This window comes from Cryptomeria japonica, chromosome 2 (assembly GCF_030272615.1).
Source record: "Cryptomeria japonica chromosome 2, Sugi_1.0, whole genome shotgun sequence".
NCBI classification, from domain to species: Eukaryota; Viridiplantae; Streptophyta; class Pinopsida; order Cupressales; family Cupressaceae; genus Cryptomeria; species Cryptomeria japonica.
This window is the reverse complement of record NC_081406.1, coordinates 460757189-460779831: the sequence shown is the minus strand read 5'-3', so window position 1 is coordinate 460779831 and position 22643 is coordinate 460757189.

Genomic DNA, 22643 nt, shown 5'->3' with positions numbered 1-22643 from the left:
GAAGCAAGTAAAGATGAAAATTGGATGAAAGTAATGGAAAAATAATTAGATAAGATAGAAAAGAATAAGACATGGGAATTAGTTCCCAGACCTAAAGATAAGAATATTATTGAAACTAAATGGGTTTTCAGGAACTAATTAAATGAGGAAGGTCAGATTGTAAGAAACAAGGCTATATTGGTTTGAAAAGGTTATTTACAGGAAGAAGGAGTTGATTGCTTATATTTTGGTTGCAATAATTGAAGTGATAAGACTATTTATTGCCTATGTTGCACACAAGAACTACAAAGTATATCGGATGGATGTCAAATGTGCATTTATAAATGAGGATCTTGAGGAGGAAGTCTAAATTGAGAAACCTGATGGATTTTCTTTATGAAAGCTTTATATGGATTAAAACAAGCTCCTAGAGCATGGTATACTAGATTGGATAGATATCATTGAAAGCTTAGTTTTAGCAAAGGTAATGCTAATAGTAACCTATGTTATAAAATTGATCATCATGACATATTCATTATTGAAGTCTTTGTTGATGATATCTTTTTTTGGAGGTGAACAAAGTCTATGTATGAAATTTGTTGATGATATGAAGAATGAATTTGAAATGTCTATGATTGGTGAGATTATTTTTTTCTTATGTTTGTAGATTATGCAGACTGATAAAGGTATTTTCATTTGTCAAACTAAGTATGTGAAGGAATTTCTTAAGAAATTTGGACTTGAGAATTCTAAACCTGACAGTACTCCTACGATAACTGGTTGCAAATTGTCAAAGGATGATGAATCTCCTAAACTGAATCCAAGTAGATACAAATCAATGATTGGTGGATTGTTGTACTTAGCTCAGACTAGACCTTATATAATGAATGTTGTTTGTATTGCTTTGAAATTTCAGTCAGGTCCTAGAGGAACCCATGATATTGTTGTTAAGAGGATATTCAGATATTTGGTAGGTACAAAAAACTTTGGGTTATGGTATCCAAAGAATTATGATTTCAGACTATGTGCCTATACAAACTCTAATTGGGTAGGAGATGTGGATGACCAGAAGAGCACTCCTGGTGGTGTATTCTTTCTTGAAAAAAAGTTGGTTTCATTGCTTAGTAAGAAAAAATCATGCACTTCATTATGTATTGCTGAAGCGAAATATGTAGTTGCTACAACCAATTGTATTGAGATTTTATGGATGAAACAAATGTTGAAAGATATAAGGGTAAGTTATGATGAGCCTATTGTTATTCACTATGATAATACTACTTCTATTGATATGTCAAAGAATCTGGTATTTCCTTCTAAATAGAAACACATTTCTATAAGGTATAATTTCTTGAAAGAAAAGGTTGAAGCAAATAATGCACTTTCTCTAATTCCCTTCTCGATAAATCTTCTCAATCCGCTAACAAGTTCACCAAAGAAACAATCAAACTCTCTTTTGTGTTTTTGTTGCTCTCCAAATGTGCTCATGAAAATGTAAGGTGAGAAATGAAATTGTAAAATAGCTTTTTATTCAACTGCATTTAATGCAATACCAATTGAACTTACCCTAATCACTATTCAACCCTAAAACTTGTTACCAGCTCACATGACACATTAAAATATATCAGTTTGATCAGAAAATCACTTCATAACAACATAATGCATCAAAGTATGCAGATTTTACTTAACGCACACCATTTAGGGGGTTTGGGAATGGATCTGATAATCTGCTCCCTATAAGCTACATACATAGCTTAGTTTACTAGTGAGGGATTCTCCACACTAGGTGAATAATTGCAATCCTTTGATGGTTTCTCCTCACTTTTCTTCCCTCGTATCTTATTCATCTCTCTTATGGTTTCTTCCACATCTACCTTCTTCTTTCCTTTCTAGTCAATAAATAGATTAACTGGTTCGTTCAATTCTATCTTTACAAAACTTTGCAAGGTGTCCCGGTTTGTGACAATGGAAACATGCCATTCCAGATGCTCTCCAGGGTCCAGCATTGCCTCTACCAGTTCTTCTTTGGTAGTTCATAGCAATATGACCATAGTTGTGATAGATTGAATATGTCACATTCCATCCATTCTCCATTTCATAAGGACTAGATCAGTTCACATAAGGTCTCTGCCAATTAAGTAGGGTTTCTTCAATCTGTAATATCTTTACCATTCACCATTAGACCTCAGATTCATGTAAGATATCTAATTGATCACTCTTGACCTACACTCAACATCTCTATGCCCATACTTGTTGCAACTGAAGCAATATCCATCAAAAGTAATAGGCTTATAACCTTGACATGCATTAGGTCTATATCCATCAAAAGTACTAGATCTACTTCTACAAACATTAGCAGTATGACCTACTTTATGATAGTTAAAACATTTTGGTTTGTAGGTTCTCTTATCAGTGATATTCTTGGTGTTTGGTGTTGATTTGGCTTCATGCATGTTGTCCTTGGTACTAGATGACTCTTTTTAATCAAAGGTTATGTATCTGAAGCCATGTGTATCTCCATTATTCCTTTGTGTATGAATCTTCTCATCAAGCAAAACAGTGCTCTTGTTTAATTTAGCTAGTAACTCATTAGCATCAGCCAACTCCTTGGTAAGCTCCTCATTCTTCTTTGTAAGACTTTCTTTAAGACACATAGCCATGTCTAGATCAACTTGTGTCTCCTCTTTTTCTTCTTTTTCCTCATGAAGATGTGTATGCAGGTTACTAATCTCTCGGTTCATCTTAACGATCTTATGCTCTTGATCTCTTATTTTGTCTTCACCTGTTCTCCTCGCTTCCAACTCTTGGCTCATCCTTATGGTAAGGGCTTCCAACTCTCTCCTCACATTTGAATTTTTATCATTCATCTTTTCCACCTCATTATCCAAGGCATCAATGTTTGCTTCCTTAGATGAACTGTTTTCATTGAGTTCCAACAACTGCTTAGCCAACTCTTTTCTCTTAGCTAATGAATCTTTGTACTTGACCTTTAGTTCATTATAGGCTTCTTCATATTCTGCAAGTCTATTTGAAATCTCTCTGTAACTCATTGAACCTTCACCCATGTTATCCTTAAAGATCCTTCCCAAGTGGTTAAGCCTTAAGGGAATTAGGCTCTGATACCAATTGATAAACTTATAAGGCACTAAGAGGGGGGGGTGAATCAGTGCAAGAAAAAACTTAATAAATTTGATAACAAGTTTCACCAATCTGAAAAAATCAATATCCATGTAAGAAATATAACCACAAAATAAAATATCCAACAAAGCATGCAAACTCTAACACGATGATTTTTCACATGGAAACCCAAATGGGAAAAACCATGGTGGTAATTAGTACCCTCAAGGATCAACTATCTATAGAATAGAGATCTGACTAGTTAAGGTCATACAACACCCTGTTAGGGGTGACACCTAGTTAAGAGTACTTTATCCTGGTTAAGAGCTATTACAATAAGGCCTATTAGGACCCAACCCTATTAGGAGCTAACTTGCTAGAGGATTTAAAAAAAATAAGCTAATCTATCATCTTTTTAGAGGATTTTAAACTTTGGACATGTTAGGATCCTACCGCACCATGTTAGGAGTGACCTTGTGAGGGGATTTTCTTGCTGCAACTATTAAGGAACAACAAGTTTGCCTAATCTATTATTAGCATCTCTATACCTGATTAGATCCACTTCTACTTAACTTGTATCATCGACTAAACATCAAAACCTAACTCCTTCCACCACATGATCAAATTCTCACTCTTGATCCATGAAATCTTACAACTTTCATCTCCTTATAAAGACTCTGTTAAGTCGGCTAAGAACCTTGGAACAATTCCATAGGTTCATTAAATCTAGTCACCTTATTCATTTTTCCACTCATTACACTTTACTTATATCATCCAACAAAACATAAATAAAAAATATAATATAAACTCTACCGGTAACCAATCAAAGTAACTCTTCTTTACCAGTTCCTTGTTCTTACTGCCTGTGACTGTTCTTCCGATCATAACTTGCTCAATACTCTCAATCTGCTGATGCGGTTCCAATCAAAGACTCCATGCCAATGTCATAAACATATGTTCCAAACCGCAACATCTAACTATTCTCCAATCTTCCATACTAGTTGCTTGATCATTGCTTTATTCTTGTTTACTCGTTTAATGACAACTTAGCAGTTTTGTTGTCTGAAAGATTCCACTATCGGTTAAGCTATACTGGTTGGTCTAATAGACTTAGATAACTAAGAAAACATGGTTGCCATCAATGACAACAAAAATAAATTAATCAATCAACCTATTACAACTCTATTATCATCATCAAGCCAACACAATTTTCCTAATTCTTTTATTTGCGAAAGTTATAGGTGATTGTTCTTTTCTTTGCATGAATATTTATCTAATTAAGTCTATTCAAGAAGTAGAACAATCAAGTTTTAAATAATTTTTTATAAAGTAACCTACCTTGGTTTTGACATATATTTTAAAAGGTCCAAATGGGTGTTTGAAACCATGTTTACATTTTTTATTTCACACCTGCATTGAAAATTATGGCCGGAAAACCCAATTTATTGTCTTAATTAGGTCTAGTGAAGAAATAGGACAATCAATTTTTGGATCCCTTCATGCAAAAGTAACCCCTATCTATTTAAATATATGTTGTAAAATTATAAAAAGGGTATCCTAAATGGTGATCATATTTTTGATTTGTGACCTAGTTGGGAAATTATGCTAGAAAAACCCTGTTTGTTGTCCTACAAGGCCTAGTGTCAAATTATGAAGAAAATCACTTTATTTGAAGTGTTAGGATTTTGGAAAAGTGGTGTTTGAGCTGGTTAACCACCATAATTTTAATTAGTGATGATTACCTTAAGTTCTCTTTCAAATATATATGCAATGCATTTATGACCTCAATGTTTTTCGCTTGGAGTTTTGAATTGAAGGCAAAGGATATAGTGAAATGGTTGGTGGATAGCTGCCTCACAGAGGAGTGGTGTGGGGATTTTTAGATTCTTATGGCCATTCCATTTGAAGGGAAGGGGTTTGTCTTCCAGGTGGTATGTGGTTACAGGTGAGTGAATTTATGCTCCCCTTAACCCCTTCCTTATTTCGAGTGCAAACAATAATAAGGAGGTCTTAAGGGCCTCAATACAAGTTGGCATGGTGGGTGTGAAGGATTATTTGAAGGCAATGGATGAAAGGAGAATATAGTGGGAGCTAGAGAAATGGGGTCCTTAGATAAGTTCTCAGCTCCTGCTTATGTTGCTTCCTTCTCATGGCACAAACAGGCCAGGTCGATGGGCTCTATGAAGAAGTCGAGTAGAACATTATGAATTGGTTTCCCTACTAAGAATCATTAAGATGTAGGTTCATATAAATTGATGCTCAAAGAGTGTCTCCATGCACAAAAGGTAAAGAAATTGTGATAGTAAATTAAGTTTTTTTATTATAGTATATACACCATGTTTCATTTTGTCTTCTAAAAGTGGCTCACTGCAAGTCCGAATGTATATGTTTTGTAACTGTTTAGGCTAGATATCATGGGGTGACATAATGGAAAAATTCTTGATGGATGGGGGTGCTTTTGTCCTAGGTACATTAGATTGTTTTTGATGGACTATTTGGGGATATTTTTAGACTCAATTTTTCTCCCTTAATGATTATGTAATTATTTGTCACTATTAATATATTAGACTCTTTAAACCAATCAAAACTAAAAAGAGAATCATACATAATCATGTGTTGTAGCTAGCTCCAACATTGGTCCACTAAAGCCTACTCAAATCATATCAATATGTTTACATTACATCATCCTCCATATGGAGTGTTCTTAATACATAGTTTTCCAATTATTACAATGATCAAATCAAATTACATTTACTTAAAAAACCAACAATGTAGAAAGAGGAAGAACAAGTAACCATAAGGGTGAATAAGCTCTTCAAGGTGCTTGTGAATATGTCCACCAGTCCCCAATGGTGATTTATTCAATTCCACTCGACCTTGTGGTGTTTGAAAAAAGGCAACAAACTTAGAGGGGGGGGTGAATTAGTTTGCACAAAAACTTTACTCAACTTAATCACAAATTGAGATCTGATAATTAACAGTTAAAGTACAAATCAACACCGTATCAATAACACACATAATACCAAGATTTTTTACATGGAAAACTTGGTTAACGGAAAAACCATAGTGGAAAATTACCCTCAATGAGATAGTACCCTATTAGGAGTAAATAAAATATTACAATGGGGAATGCACATGCATTTAGGCACATTGCCTATAGCTCATTGCTCAAACCACGTAACCTAAGAAGGGCTACAACCCTGAGGAAGACTAACTATCTTACAAAAACATTCGGATTACATTTGAAGGATCATGAACTGATGAAATAGCATCTTCTCATGCTTGGTTATAGTTCTAGTTAATAACATTGATTGATCTTCTTTGCCAAACATCTTCACACTTCCAAAAGATCAAAACACTTGCTTGCACTTTTATCTGATGACACACATTCAGATACACTCATAGATAAATTTATTACATGACTATTATATTTATTTATACAAGTCATCAACCTATAATCCAAGGTCATCTCAACACTCATCACAAATTACAAGAGCACACTACATCATAATATGCAGACCAAAACAATGTCAACTAAGACATAGTCTAGACCCAAATAAACTCCTAGATCATACAACACCTCAAATAATTAAGCCATGAACATCCGCAACACACAACAATCAACATGAATATCTCATTATTCAAACAAAACCACCAGATCAAGAAAATGATCAATAAAGTTCACAATGATCAATGCAGACCATCAACATGAATAGAAAACAATCTAAAAACATCGACAAGCAATGTGAATTACCACAACAACAACTACAACATCACCACTTACTATAATATTCATCATCATTATATTGAACCTCAAGAACACAGATTAAATGCACTGACAAACTTAAAGATTCACTTGTAGATATCCAAATTATGAACCATCTAAATTGAGCACACATATGAATGTCCCAAATACGCAAACCAATATATTGCAATTCCAGAGCAATGTAGAGAAGAATCTAGAACATTGAACACCACAAACAACTAAAAAACCAACCTCAATACCGGATCTCATAACTCGATCAAATCATCATGTAGACCAGCAAAAAATTTAACTGAATCAACTAGAGATACCTATCTCAAAACCCATTAAACTGCAACAACTCATATGCAGCACATTGGCCAAACCAACTCATTTAATCTACCTACAACACTGGAATACATAGAGGAATATGTTGACATTAATGACCAAACATTGTTCCAACAAACTTTCCAACAATATCCAACATGTGGTACCCTCAAGTCCACCCCCTGTTCTGATGGAGATAGTCACACGGCCCAAACACTCAAGCAAGTCAACTACTCAATCATGAGGTCACAATAGGGTCTCTACTCAATCTCTAAAAGGGCTATATGATAAGGAGATAAATGGTGAAGTATCAAGTGTAGCTCCAATAACTCACACAAAGTTTAGGTAATCCTGTTGTGTAGACAAGGACCCCGCTAACATCATCCATCCATGGATGGTCTCATTCCTCCAACTTATCCCAAGCCCTCACAAGAATTTCAACATAAGGGAAACATATGCATACTAATGCTACACAATGCACCATCTCATGTTATTTAAATCATAAGTCCCACAATAAGGTCCACTATGCAACTGTCTCCATGAACTAAGCCCTAGGCACATCAGGCTCATTATGAACACGAGAACTCAAATGCACACACATGTGCAACCTAAGCATTCAATCACAATAAGTTTCCATTAAGTGCATAGTATACATTTTCTTTTACTCATAACATAAACTATTGGTTAGAAGCACTCAAGGAGGCATGGTTCAAGTATCAAATATGACACCTCAATGTAGCAATGGTCTCGATAGTCAAAGCCACTTTGGATAACATATAAGAACAATGCATAGATACCTATTACAATCAACATAACAATAACAATATCATAAATAATCTCTCAAAATACATAACAATGCATTCAGTCTCACAACCAAGGAGAAATTGTAGGGTCTCAAAATAAGGAAATGATCATAAATTCATGCTAAAATCATAAATTCATGCTAAAATCATCTTAGGTTAAACGATTCCAAATAGTGGCTACCGGCCAAAACAGATCAAAGGCACCACATTGGTGATCAGTAGAACCACTTTGGGATTCAATTGTTATATTTTGGGTTTCCATGGAACCATATTTGATCAATTAGACCACTCTACATAGCAGATGCATACCTACATGCCAAAAGCACCAATTTGGGTTAGAACTAGGGGTTTGACTCTAAGAGACTATCCAGGGCATCAATTTTACAATTGGGGTTAGAACTAGGCTAAATTTGGCTCCCACTCATTTGATAAATACCTCTAAGAAAAAAAAAATTGAAATAAAAAGTCTCTACGATGAATCATGAAAAATTGGGAATCAAAATCCCCAAAAACACCCATTTTCTCAATCAGACAATGCACACATTAAAATCCAATGAATAAGAAGAATCTCATTTGAGGAAGAGGGTGATAATTCAAATAAAAACAAATCTTAAGCATGGGAAAATAATTTCAAGTAGGTAAGTCAATCAAAGAATAAGAACTCCTACCTCAGGCTTGAGAAGAAACATCAAATGCAAAGAGGAAGGCCTACACTCTACAAAGCTCCTCAAATTCAAACAACATGTCAAGCTCCACAAATTTAATCGTTCCAATCCAATTCCCATAAAATTCTACCCACAAAGAATCAAACTCTTTGCATTTTCATACACTCCTCACAAGGTTTGAGAGCAAAAAGAAGAGAAAAGACTAAGTGTTTTTCAATGAATTCCAAAACAACATTATATGTTCAATTTATGGTGGAATATAAAATAATAAAAAATTCAAATTTAAAGTCACAAGATCAATAAACTCCTAGAATTCCCCTAAAACAAAATCGCTTAAATCACTTTAAATTGAATTTTCATAAAACACCATGTCCATTAAAATATTGCATTATTGCACTAAAGATGAAATATCAATAATATTCATACTATAATAGCAATAATGGATGACTAATTGACTATGCACAGACACTCTTCACTGGTCATTTACTATAAGCATAAGGGTAACTGGTCATCACCTCAATGGTGACCCAGAGGTGTAATCATGAGAATTAGGGATGAATCATCCTAATTAGAAATTATGGGTTAGGCTAGGTAATAATGTTTGGCCATTTTCCTATCTCCTATAACCATAATTGGGGAATATAGGCACACTTAGACCCATGACGCCAAGTGGAGTTAATGTTGTGTACTTGCATGGATCAGAATATACAAAAACTTGTGCATACTGATGGTATGATGAAATAATAAGTATTTGGTAGAATACTGAGAGGGGGGGGGGGTGAAATAGTATATTGAAAAACTAATACAATGTTCCCAAACTTAAATTCAATCACACAAAGTAAACATATCTCAGTCAAGATCAATATTCACAAGAATACTTGACATCAACTGGTTTGACTGTTGTGACAACTTAACAGTAAACAACTTCAATCTTGTAAACATCAACAATGCTTAATCATAACTTAACATATTCATTTCTCAATGCTTCTAGTTATCATGCCTTATCAGAAGTTAATCAAATCAACAAATAAAATCATAACCACAAAAACATTCACCACTTGATACAAATGTTTATACATGGAAAACCTAAATAGGTAAAAACTACGGTGATATGAGACTCACAAGGATAGCTATCTGAACTCTTCTGAAGTTCACCTTGTTAGGAGCCAATCCTGTTAAAGGTTTACAATAAGTCTTGTTAAGAACTAATTCTGGTTAGGAATTACCCAGTTAAGATATTTACAAATATGCCTTGATGAAAGCCACAATACCCTGTTAGGAGTAACCTTGTTGGAGGATTTAAGAATCCAAGCTAATGTACCACCTTGTTAGAGCTTACCCAGTTAAGGGCTTTCACTTCTGCTATAATTGTTAGAAAACAATAGGTTTTTTTGATCTGTCTGAATAACACTACATTTTCTTGATCAAATCCTTTTAAGCTTCAATCTGCCTTCACTCAAAGTACAGATCCATTCATTGGTTAGGCAACTACACATTCAACAGGTTTCTGCCAATCTTTCCAACAACCTTTACAAACAACTTCATCGACCTTAATACAAATCAATTAGGTTGGTAACACAACAAAACCTAATTCTCATCATCAAGATTACAAACAAGTCAATACAATCTTGACCATTAGAAATCATGACAATCTCTTCACATTCTTCAAAAAAATTACAACCGCTCTATGATCACCGCTTCATCGGAGTTTGTAACTCATCATGCATTGTGCATTAGATGCAATCCACTTTTCTCCTTCCCTAGACAATAAACAAATGTGCCAAAACAATTTGAACTTATCCTCATACAATGATCACACATATCTCCATCATTATCGCTCATCATAATAAACCAACAAACTTGATCAGTTAGGGTTTAACAACTGATAGGTTTTACCGGTTACAATGCATAGAAAGATTTAACCCGTTACACCGGTTTACCGGTTCAACTCAGAAACTTACCATACCGCTTCATGTCTTCCACAAATCTCTTCTAACCGGTTAGTAGCCAACATAAAAAACAACAATATCAACAATAACATGAATACTATTACCGGTTTAATTGACATTAATGACAACATATCATTAATGTAATCTCTATGCAAAATGCCAACAAACTCAAAATGCCAACACATACATATCCACATAGTACAATATAGTAAAAACATCATTAACCATTCTCCAATCAAGATCACATCATAACATTCTAAGTAACCTCATAAAACATCTAAACATTACATCATTATAAAATTTGTTGCCCAAAGACACTGTATAGATCATCTGATGTTTTTTATTGATGGCAAACGAAGTCAAATATTGTATCTACAATGTGTGATCTGATGCTACTAAAAGTCAGAATGAAGATTTGGTTAAGTTTGGTGAAGTTAGAATAGTGGATCTAGAAGTTTACAGTGTTGTGGTTGGTGTTTCATTTTAGTTGAAGATATTGTGTTGTGGAGCTAGAGGAAGGTTGTTATATGTTTGGAGCACCTTATTCTAGAATCTTAGCCTCTAGTGTTGATTCTTGACTGAGCTAGAAGATCCGGTATATAGGTTTTCAGGATGAATAGTGTTGTATGAAAGTTTTGGTTAATTGATCATTGTGTGGAATCGGTAGAGTAATTTTGGTGTTCAAGGATGTTTAGCAAACATTCGAGAAGCATGTGGGTAATTCTTTTTGGTCTCCATATGCATTGGAGCTAGGATTGAGCCAACTATGTATGCATGTTTCAATATTTTGATAATGTTCTTTTAGCCGATATGTAGAAGACTTAATTTCATGGTGCAGATATAAAAGACTAGTGGATATGACCATTTTTTATATCAGTGTGTGCGTGAAAAGTGTTTGTGATCAATTGTGGACATTTTCACATGCGCAATTGAAGGAATTATGCTCTGGAATAAAGTAGAATAGGGGAACAAAGCGACTAGAGAATAAGTGTTTTGTGCTTAACCGGAAATGTACGTTGGCATTTTTAGATGCTATTTTTCAGTTCAAGCATTCCAATTATCTTTTTTTAAAGATTTTGTAAGGAAGTGAGCCTTCCGAGGTTAATTCCCTTATTTCTTTTGTGTAGTGAGCTCTAGGTAGTGTGCTTGAGTGCATGTGCATTTCCATTGCAATATTTGTATACTTATACAGAGTATACTTATATTGTGGGTCTCATCCCCATCATGGTTTTTCCCTTAACTTGGTTTTCCATGTACAAAATTTGGTGTTATGGCGTTGTTGTTGTTTTCTTTGTGTTTCTACATCTTTCTTTTGTTCATTTGCATTAAGTGGTTGAAAGGACAAGTTAATAAGGTTAAAAATTGCAGAACACTGATTCAGTGCCCCCCTCAGTGTTCCTTGATTCCAACAAAAGCATCGTCAAATAATCACATTTTAATCAGTATAATCAAAACATTCTCCTACTATTATCCAAACATCAACATATACATATAAATAACTAAAGTGTTAAAATCATTCGAAGAAAATTTTAATATCACATGCATTATCATATATTTGAATGTTTCGATACCACCCCTTTCTATCTAAGTATCCATTGAAACATAACCATAATACTTTCAGATAATTAATTGAATTTATAACATCATGATCATAGTGATTACTAGATCTAACATATATTTTTGTCTACATTGATTAACATTTCAATATAAATAATACTTACTACATTTGTATCTAAGCATAGGTTCAACATGATGATGCCTTCTTAACTGTGTTATAGTTAGAGAGGCATTACACCCCATAATTCCATACACCAATAATCCTTCTAATATCATTGTTGCTAGCATAACATTTCTAAAACACTTTGCAGGAGCACCAACACTCCCCTCACCCTTTACTTCTTTATTCAAGAGGAGGGAGAAATAACTCCCAACTTCTTTTAGAGATGCTCAAAAGTATCAGGAGAAAGGGTTTTTTGTAAAAATATCTAGAATTTGTTAATGTTAAGATAACAAGAGAACAACTAAGAGGGGGGGGTGAATCACTTGTTAATAGATTATGTGAATTAAAGCACTTAAAACCTTATATACTGGTATAACCGATTAAGAATTAAAGCATAAATAAAAACCAAAGAATCAATACCATGCAACAATAACACATAACACCATAATTTATACATGGAAAACCTGGAAAGGGAAAAACCATAGTGGGAAACCCAACCCATAGTCAAATGATACTTCTGCAATAAGTATATGATTACAATAGGGGCCTACACATGCAGGAAGGGACACTTCCCATAGCACACTACTCATTACAATGGAGTCTCACTGACTACAAAGATGTCAACCACCTCAAGATATTTGGACTACAATCCAGAGAGAAGAATTTCTGGTGATAGCCTCAAACATGCTAGATTACATTTCTGGTTAAGCTCAATACTAGAGGTCTAAAACCACTTACATAAACCCAACTCGATCACCTATGCTCGACCAAATCCTCTACACAAATTATCATTACATTATTCACTCATTTCCTATATGATCTACAATGAAATCTTACATATATTTATACTAACCCGGAACCTAACCAATTAGGTCAGCCACACAAATGATAGTTCAATAGATCCATTACATAATCTTGAAACAAAATCATAAATAATGTTGTAATAAGGATAAACAAGTATCATCCAATTAATAAAACATCCCGAAAGCCCATCAGAGGATCCACCAACATGTTACATGCAAATTGATCCATAACCTAGATAGCACTGGACCTAAATTAGATCCACACACGTCAAAGAAATGACACCAATCAAATGAACCATGACCACAATCACCATCAACATTCTGAATCCCTTCTTGAAGCTACACCAACACCACTTATGCATTACATCAAAGATCTTCAATAAATCTCTATCGATGAAACCCTTACTAGACCAATAAAGAAAGCTTACTAGAACATAAGATAGCATCTGATCATCAAAACAATACTAGCTGACTGAAACATACTTCAGAAGCATATGAACCATCCATACAAACTTATTCCATCAACCAAATCATACCAGTGACAATCAACTGATTATCTTTCCAATCCAATCCTTCTACCGGAAGTCGGTAAACAACCATAACAACAAGTGTTGACATCAATGACAAAACATCAATGCAACACATAATCAATTCCATTATATGACCAACAATCTCCCCCTTTGGCATTGATGGCAACACTAGATGTGAAAAACATCTAAGTGCCAAGAAAATGCCAAACAAGTCTCCCCCAATGGAAGATCGCCAACAATCTCCTATTAAATATGTTAGGACTCCCAAAGATACTAAGAGAGGGGGGGGGGTGATTCAACAATGGCTACCCTTCTAGCTTGTAGTCTTCTATACAAATTATTGGGTATTTCATCAACAATTTCCATTAAATTTTGTTTGTATATTTCCAAGTGTAAAATTACACTATTTTCTATGCTTTCTTTGTCATCAGCGGAAAGTGTGTTGTATAGTTTGCTAAAGTTTTTCAATTTTCCATCTTCTGTTATTTCACTAAGGAGTTTATCTAGTGGAGCAATATCGTGTTTTACCTTCTTCTTCTTCTTCTTAGGAGTTAACTTCTTAACTGGAGGCCTCATTGCCTGTTGCTTATGTCTTGTTTTTCTAGGAGTGGGTGAGGGTACCAATGAAAGATGAGTTTCCGGTTGAAGTCCTTCCAACTCACTTTCTTTGATACCAATTGTTAGGATTCCCAAAGATACTGAGAGGGGGGTGAATCAGTATCTAACCAGTAAAATAATTTTCTTAACTTATAACATGAAAAGCATATTAAAACTATGTACCGATAAACCAAAAATAATGCAACAAATAAGAACAACAACCACAATATGAAAAGCACACCATAACACAATATTTTAATGAGGAAACCCGGTGTGGGAAAAACCTCGGTGGGATTTGTGACCCATAATATTCACTTACTGGCCAATAAGAGACTATTACTTTTTACAATAGGGGCCTGCACATGCAAGAAGGCCAAGTGCCTAGAGCTCATTGCTCAATTATAAAAGAAGTCACACTGACTTAAAAAATTGGATTATACAAATCCAATGTCTTGTACTACTTCAGATCAGCATCTGCTATGCCAGATTCAGTACTGGTTTAAGCTCTACAATATACATAAACCATTATCCAATAATTCGCATATTAGGTCTGCTATATTCCTTTCATACTTCACATTATACACACCTTCTAAATGATCTAAAATGATCTCATACATATATGAGTCACATTACAATCCGTCGTGTCGGCTTACAAAAGATTTTACAATTAATTACAAAATACATCTATACAAAATTCTTGTCGGCCAAGGTGCTAGTAATCTTCTTTTTGGTGCCGGTGATCTGTATGTTGGTGTAGAGTTTATTGGTGCTAGTGACTGTGTCTGGCTACCACTATCACATGATTGTAAGGTTTCCATCAATGATAATACCTTCAATCACCTACAATTTCTCATTGGAGTGTCCATTTGCCAACAAAATAATATAACAGTGAAGCTCTAAACTAAATTTGAAACAAAAGACCAAATACCACCAAAATCCTCATAAGGAGTGAAATCAATAAATAACAATAATTTTTCACATATATTTCTCCCCATTTGACAACAGTGCCAAAGAATCAAACAAAATAAAAAAACTCTACATCTCGAGGTTGACTACTCTCCCTGAGTAGTAGAATTATTTTATTAATCCAGAACAAAGGATAGCTCTGATAATGCATACCACAATGATGCACATCTGCATCATTTAAGTCTCTACTGGAGGGGTAGAAACCCCCAATCTATTTCTCAAATACTCAAATGATTCCCAAGACAAAGGTTTAGTGAATATGTTTGCTATCTTCTCTTTAGTGTTCACATAAACTAATCTGACTTCTTTTGCTTCCACCTTTTCCTTCAAAATGTTATACCTGATTGATATGTTCTTATTGTTGGAGTGAAATATTGGATTATTTGATATGTCAATAATTGCAGAGTTATCACAATGGATAACTACCAGATCATTACAACTCACTTGTATATCCTTCAACTTCTGCTTCATCCATAGAGATTGAGTACAATTGGTTGCGGCTGCAACATATTCAGCTTCAACAGTAGATAAATAAATGCATGACTCCTTGTTGTTGATCCATGAGACATATTCAATTGTTCTTTGCAAATAACGAAATATCCGTTTTGTTTCACTTTCATGATTCTCTTGGATTAATTTGAAATCTTGATACAATTCTGACTGCATTCATTATATCTGGTCTAGTCTTAGTTAAATATAGCAAACCACCGATCATGGATTTATATCTTGTAGAATTTACTAAAGGGGATACATCCTTAATTGATAATTTTTCACTTGTAACCATAGGAGTACTAACCGGTTTTAGAATTTTCCATACCAAACTTCTTCAACAATTCCTTGAGATACTTAGTTTGACAGATAAAGATGCCTTTGTTAGTCTAAGTAATTTTCAAACCTAGAAAAAATCTTATTTCTCTAGTCATAGACATTTCAAATTCACTCTACATATTATCAGAAAATTTCATGCACAATTTTTCTTCACCTCCAAAAATGATATCATCAACAAATAGTTCAATAATCAAAATATCATCATTAGTGATCTTATAATATAGGTTACTATCAGCATTACCTTTTATAAAATCAAGCTTCAAAAGATACTTATCCAGCCTTGCATACCAAGCTCTAGGAGCTTGTTTTAATCCATATAGGGCTTTCCTTAATCTGCAAACCATATTTTTGTCATCTATCAGTAAAAATCCATCAGGTTGCTTAATAAACAATTCCTCTTCAGGTTATCCATTCAGGAATGCACACTTAACATCCATTGATAGACCTTATAGTTCTTATAGGCTACATAAGCAAGAAATAGTCTAAAAACTTCAATTCTAGCTACTGGTGCAAAATTTTCACCATAATCAATTCCTTCCTTGTAAGAATATCCTTTGCAAAAAAAATCTAGCCTTGTTTCTTACAACTTGTCCATTGTCATTCTGTTTATTTCTAAAAATCTATTTTGATCCAATAAAATTCTTATTTTTAGGTTGGGGAACTAAATTCAAAGTATTGTTCTTTCTACATGATCTAATTTATCTTACATATATTTCATCCAACATTCATATTTACAAGCTTCAATTACTGATGTAGGTTCAATCTGATAAATGAAACATACCTCTTGATTTGCCAATATTCTCCTTGTCATAACTCCAATGTTTTTGTCTCCAATGATCTGAATTTCCGAATGGTTTAGCCTTGCATACCTTGGTGTTTTCTAATTTTCAGGCTCTCTATGCTTCTCTTCAGTTACAGTTGAGTTTTCTGATGATGTCGGTATTAGATAGTTCATATAACCGGAAGACAAATGAGAGGGGGGCGGGGGGTGAATCAGTTATCATATATTACCTAAAGCATTATCAATTCAAAACCACAGTACCAGAATAGCAGTTAATCCAATTAAGCATAAATAATAATCATAGAATAAAATCCATCCACACAACACCAATATTTGTACGTGGAAAACCTGGTAAAGGGAAAAACCATAGTGGGAAGCCTACCCACAATTAGATAATACTTTTATAGTAAGTATGTGAATTTACAATGAAGGGTCTTGCAGTTGCAGGAAGGCCAACATCCTAGAGCATGCACTTCTCATCAAAAAAAGGAGTCTCACTGACTACATACAAATCTAGACTACAATCCAGAAAAGTGTTGAACTTCAAAAGAGAGCATCTCCTATGCCTGAGTACAGTTTTGGTCAAGCTCAATACCAGAAGACTAAATCCTCTTACACATCCAATTAGATCTCCATTGATCGACCAACTCCTCTATCTAAATGACATTACAATATTCGCATATTCATTCCTTGAACATGACCTCTTACAAAAACCATGATGGTCTACAATGAGATCTTACATCTTATTTATACAAACCCTCGACCATAAACAATCAGGTGAGCTACCAGACAATAAACCAATTACATCATTAAAAGCCATGTTGGCCTTAGACTAAAACAAAAGACATCCTGGAAATACAACAATAATTCCTCCACATGTTACATTATTGTCAGTCCATAACCTAGATCAACCAGGACCAAGTATAGGCCCACACTCTTCAACAATGATCTCCAAATGTCATCTCGAACAAGATTACCAAAAACATCCTGAAACTCTACCAGAAGCTACACCAACGCTACTTATTCAATTCATCAAAGATCTCCACCAAAAGATCTGCCAGTGAAACCCTCGCCGGAACCAGAAACCAATCTTCTGTGTAAGCAAGATAGCATCCAATCACCAGACCGAAACCAACTAACCAAATATGAGTATAGCCATTATGAAAAAGCCAATTCCATCACCAGATTATACTAGAGTTAACCAGATCATGTTGGATCCAAGGTAACCAAAAACCACTCAACCTACCTAGACCAGAAGGGTGCTGGTAAAGCATCCAAACAACTAGTGTTGACATCAATGACAAAACATCAATGCAACACATAATCAATTCCACCAAATGGCCAACAATCTCCCCCTTTGGAATTGTTGGCAACACTAGATGTGAAAAAAATCTAAGTACCAAGAAATTCCAAACAAGTCTCCCCCTATGGAAGACAACCAACAATCTCCTACATATAGATCTGAATATCAATGTCTCTCCACCCATGAATAATATCTCTAGAAAGTTTTGACTTAATTTTTCACATCGCTATCTCTCCCCCTATGATTTTATTTTTTCTTTCTTTATCTTTTTCACATCAATATCTCTCCCCCTTTGACATGAATGCCACAAATCTGACAGAAATATCAAAGAAAAAAAGTTAGCCTATGAATCTCAAAGCTGACTACTCCCTCTGAGCAGTAGCATCCCACATCAGTGATGGAATGAATAGTGTTACTAATAATGCATACCAGACTGATACCAAACCACATCAATCAAGTCTCTATCAGAGGGGCAGAAACCCCTAATCTATCTCTCAGGTACTCAAAAGATTCCTTAGATAAAGGTTTAGTGAAAAAATCTGCAATTTGTTCTTTAGTGCTCACATAAACCAGTTTAACTTCATTTGCTTCCACCTTATCCTTTAAAAAGTTATACTTGACAGATATATCAATAGAAGAAGAGTTATCATAATGAATAACTACCAGTGCATCACAATCCACCTTTATATCCTTCAACATTTGCTTCATCCATAAAAACTTGTGTACAATTAGTAGTAGCAACAACATACTCAGCTCAAGCAGTAGATAAAGAAGTATATGACTATTTCTTGCTGATCCATGAAACCAACTTCTTTCCAAGAAAGAAATTTCCACCAGAAGTACTTTTCTAGTCATCAACATCTCCAGCCCTGTCAGCATATGCATATGCACATAAAGTGAAGTTATCATTCTTAGGATACCACAAACCATATTGTGATGTACCTTGCAAGTATCTAAAAATCTTTTTTACCGCCATCTCATGATTTTCTCTAGGATCTCTCTGAAATCTTGAAACAATACAAACAACATTCATAATGTCAGGTCTAGTATGAGTTAAATAAAGTAGACCTCCAATCATAGATTTGTATCTTGTAGGATTTATCAGCATAGAAACCTATTTCCTTGTCAATTTCTCACTTGTAACCATAGCTGTACTTACCGGTTTAAAATCTCCCATACCAAATTTCTTCAACAATTCCTTAACATATTTAGTTTTATAGATAAAAATACCTTTGTCAGTCTGAGTAATCTGCAAACCTAAGAAAAATTTCATCTCACCAATCATAGACATCTCAAATTCTTTCTCCATGTTCTTAGAAAATTCTATGCATAATTTATCTTCACCTCCAAAAATAATGTCATCAACAAATACTTCAATAATCAGTATATCATCTTTAGTGATTTTATAATATAAATTACTATCAGCATTGCCCTTAGTAATTGATTTAAAGAAGGAATGTTGTAATTTCTAGGAATGATGATAATTATCCAAAAGAGATTGAAAATTAAAATTAGGGTGTCCTGAAAAATCTGTTAATTTTATAAATTCAAAGTTGTTGAATTGAAATTTTTTAATTTAAAATTAGGGTTGCTCTTAATTAACCACTTAAGTTTAAACTATATCTTGAAAATTGAATGTTGAAAGTGGAGATTATTTTTAATGTTAGAGGGAACCAAATTCGACAAAATCAACCAATTTTCTAGAATTGAGCTGTAAAACAAAGTCTAACAGTCTCCCAAAATTTCAGGAAAAAAGCCAGGGACTGTGCGTAAGTTATGCACGATCCCTTCAACTCTTTTTGAATTTTTTAGGGATGATACATACGATGATTTTATTACTAATTCCAAAAAATTTAGTGATTTTATGATCTATAGATAGGTGAATTTAAGCTCAGAATGTTGAAATAGGACCTAATTAGGGTTTTGTGAAATATGATGAATTGAAAGAAAATTTTGAAGAATACCAGACCTAATGGATAGGGCCAACATGGAAAATGTTTAGAGGACTAAAAATTAATGAGTTTGAAATTTTCACAAACTCCAATTTAATTTAAAAATTAGGGTTATAGATCCTAACCAATTGATTTTGAAATTTTGCCAAAAGGAGGGAATTGAAATTTTGAATATTTTTAGTAAGAAGACAAATCTAAAAATAATGATAAATCTAAAAAATTGAATTAAGATCCAAATTTTGCACAAGTTCAATTTCAAATCTAGATTTTTTGTAAATTGCAAGGAAATCAAACATGCAATTTGATTTTTTTTCGACCTTAGGAGGTTTAAAAAATGATAGAATCAACCAAATCTTTGGATTTAAGCAGTAAAATACAATCAAATCCAACTCCCAAATTTTAGAATAAATGTCAAGGACTGTGCGTAAATTATACATGGTCTAACAAATATTTTTTGAAATTTTCAGAGATGAAAGATATTGTGATTCTACTACGAATTCCAAAAAATTGTCCGGTTTGGAGATGTTTAGATAGATCAAATAAGCAGTCAAAGGTCAAAATAGGAGATCCCTTAAAATTTAGGGTTTTACTATTTAACCACTTAATTTTTATAATAAAAAGACTGATTTTAATTGCAAATTTTAAATAGAAATCAGATCTGAAACAAACAATAAAAATTATATACTTCACACGCTTAATTTGCTCAAAATGAAAAATTAGAGTTTTTATGCAATTAACCTCTAAATTTCGCAAAAGATCAAACTCGGAAATGAAATTTTAAAGTTCACATTGCAATTATTCAGATCTAACAAATAAGAAATCAAAATTAAGATATAGGATGTCGGGTTCACCAAAAGGTAAAGTGGAAAATTGAACCCTAGTGATTCCCCACCTAGGAGAGAGAAAGGAAATCACTAGGATGATTTTCACTAAGTGAATTTCAAGGGTGCAATGCAATTTATCCTCTTTTGTAAGTAGAAGAGTTGACTTGTTGACTATGCAGAAAATGAAGACAAAATGGGTGAAATAAGGAGCTATCGATTTGAGATCGCACTGTAACTTTGGATCTGAGGTATTTAGACTTATAAAGACCTTCCCTATAAATTTAGACAAAAATCATTGGGACCGTGCATAAGTTATGCACGGTCCTTCGAAAAATCCGCGAGATGAAAAGGGTTTTTCCATCTCTGCAAATGAATCCTAAATTTACAATTACAGTCACGCACCTGCAACTTGTGTTAGTATTTTAGATATGTTGATATGGTTTTTTCATTGATGTAAACACTTATCAACTCTATTCAAGCCTACTAGCACTTGGAGATTTGGGAATGTTCACCGGCAAGAAAGTGACTTTATGCACAGTCACTAGTATCTTATTCATTGGCAGGATATATTATTCAACGACACTTGAAATGACATGGAAAACACTTGGTTATGTCGAAGACATCATTTGGACAATTTTTCTTGGAGATTTGTTCATTGGTATATTCGTGTTTTCATATTTGTCGTTACCGGCAAATAGGTCCAGGATAAACACCGACAGGCCTATCTATTCCAGATTAGCAAGACACACTATGGAGATGATTTATTATTGTTGTAAATGCATTAAAATGACATGTTGAATCAGATATTGCATTGGTTATTGATTTAATTGTAAATTGTTTTATTGTAATATCTTTTGTAAAGTCGACCTATACATTTTGGTCCTAGGTTTTGGTATATATGTAAGATCTTATTTGTAAGATCGATATGCGATTGGGAAAAATATTTGTATAAAGGTATGTACAAGAATAAGAAGAGCAATACATGCAGACATCATTTGAAGGTTGAAGGAAGGTTTTTTTGAAGACATATCAGAACTACACTAGTATTGAATCCAACATATGAAGATGATATTTTAAGCAGTACATCATTATTGGATTTAACCATCCAATTGTAGTCAGCGTGACTCCCATTTGTGTTTGAGCAGTGAGCTCTAGGCGGTTGGCCTTTTTGCATGTGCAGACCCCCTATCGTATACACATACTATATGTAGTAGTATCATCTGATTGTGGCTAAGGTTTCCCACCATGGTTTTTCCCCTTACCAGGTTTCCATGTACAAATATTGGTGTTATGTGTTGTGGATGATATTGTCTTTCTATTTCATGCATTAATATTTACTGATACTGCAATTAACTGATAAACAGTCTACCGGCATTAAGTTTGGTTTATCGGTATTAAGCATTAAGTTTGGTTAAGTTGTTTTGGTTTGAATTTATTTGACAACCGATTCAACCCCCCCCCCCCCCCTATATTAGTTGCCTCCAGGACCTAACAACTTGCACATAGAAAAGAAGGGAAGAAGGGTTTTGGATAGGGGTTTGCCTTAGTCAAACCTCAGTTGAGGAATTTGTTGGCCATTTAGAGGAATTGATTATGTGTTGCATTGATGTTTTCTCATTGATGTCAACACTAGTTGTTTTGGATGCTTTATCGACACCCTTCTGGTCCCAGTAGGTTGAGTAGTTTCTAGTTGGTTTGGATCCGGTATGGTTTGGTTATGGAATTGGCTTATTCATGATATTCATGTTCATATTCAGTCA